A 2088-nucleotide genomic window follows, 5' to 3' on the forward strand; every position below is an offset into this window, starting at 1 on the left:
CCCCTATCTCGTGGGTCCACGATGGACCCCCTCCACTTATACCTGCATCCACACACTCCATCTTCCTGCCAAAAAAATCCCCATCCAGCTCAAGCACGAGTTCTAGCCCATTTTGCTATGATTTTTGATCTCCTTGCTCAAAGCTCCATTTGCAAAACTGCTTTGGGAGATTGTTGCCACGTATGTGACTCCTCCATTGGTCCAATTACTTTTTGTTCTAGTGCTTTATTCATTGCAAATTCTTGCTGCCTTGGTGACCCTCTTCTTTACCTTGCATGTATTTATGAGGTCCCAAGTAATTCTAATGCATGATATAGGCTCTAGGCACTTGTAGGAGTAGTTGCTATCAATCTTGTTCGGTTTGATTTACTTTTATTTTGAAGTTACTAAAAATTTCAGAATTTTCAGAAAATTAAGAGGTGGCTTTTGAGGGGATCTTCTAGCCAAGCCTCCAAGGATAAGCAAGCTAAGGAGAAAGAAGAGGCCAAGTGTAATCTTCCTCGCATAGCGGAAGTAAGGCCTTGTGAGTGGCCATGTGATAATTTCTTGAGAGCAGCCAGGATTTATGAAGACTTTTATTCTTTGGATAAAAATGTTGGCCTCATCGACTTCCTCCACGACCGGATCGAATAGTATCTCTTACTTACCAATACTTTCGTGCAAAACTTTTATTATCATCCTAAGAATTCACCTCCTTCAGTATCTTTTCATTTATATGATGAGGCTAAGGAAATGTCATTACATAATTTTTGCGCGGTTTGTAGAATACCCTTTGAGGGTAGCTTAGATGAACCACATCATGAAGATGTGGAGGGTTTCATTGATACTATTACTGTAGGGGAACCGAAGAAGGGTTCCGATGCAAGAATCACTAGCATACACTTTCCTATTTTATGCTACTTTGCCATATTTGCTAGTCGATGCTTAATTGGTCGTGGAAATAGTGGAAACTTCAATGTTCTTGATATTATTATTCTGCTCCATAACTTATTTGGTGATAACACTTTTAGTATGGGTGCCGTTATTGCTAAACGATTAAGTCTAAACTGTACAAAGGGCCCCATCTTTGGAGGCATCTATGCTGCACACCTTGCTAAATACTTCGAGGTGCCTATCAGACATGATGAGGAAGAGGAGACATCTTTGCCTCTTACCTTTTTAGATTACAGGAGCATGGTAGCGCATGAGTTTATTGCTTACAATGATGATAAGATGCTCCTGTATAACCTGAGATTTAATAAGAATGTCACACCCTAGCTAGTCATGCATTAGAGTGTTGCATCATGTTTACTCTTTCATCAGAAACTTGAAATGGGAATGACAGAACCCCCAGTCCCCTCTGAAAACCAACTAGGGTTTACTAAACAAATTTTCAATGAACCTGAAATGCCCTTCTAAAATGCCCATCATTTTTGCCTTGGTTCAGAACCTCTGCCAAAAATGGTGCACACTTTTCTAGGCCATCATAGGGTCTTTGAATTAAATCATAAATATTTGAATTTGGGCATTTAAAATAATATAAAATATTTAAATGCTCAAATATCTCCAAACTAAAATGTTTCATGTTGGAAATAATCCAACTATGAGCCAGGAGTAGTTTGGTGATTTTTGGAATTGCCTAGGTATTTTATTTAACTCAACAAAGTTGCAGAATTATTAAATAAAACAGAAAATAGAAAAAAAAGGGAAAACCCTACCTGGCGCCACCGCAGCCCACTAGCCAGCCCACCTGCCGGCCCAGCCCAGCACCGCTCCAGCGAGCTGCTTCGGCCAGGCAGGCAGGCAGGTGCCCGACGGCGACCGCGGCGTGCGCCACGCACCTGCTCGCCGCCTCGCCGCTCCCCTCGCCAGGTGACGACGTGGATCGTCCTCCCTCTCTCCCCCGAACCCCCCAGACACCCCCTCTCCTCTCCAGCTCCTCCCCCTCGCACGCCCCAGCCATGGCCGACGCCACCATCGCCGCACCACCGTCGTAGCCGTGCTCCCCGTCGTCTCCACACCGTCTCACCGTGTCCAGGAGCTTCGCCGCTGTCCACTTCATCGAGCAGCCGAGCCCCGAGCGCTCGCAACGCCCGAGACCACCGCACC

This window comes from Triticum aestivum, chromosome 1B, assembly GCF_018294505.1.
Source record: "Triticum aestivum cultivar Chinese Spring chromosome 1B, IWGSC CS RefSeq v2.1, whole genome shotgun sequence".
Classification (NCBI taxonomy): Eukaryota; Viridiplantae; Streptophyta; class Magnoliopsida; order Poales; family Poaceae; genus Triticum; species Triticum aestivum.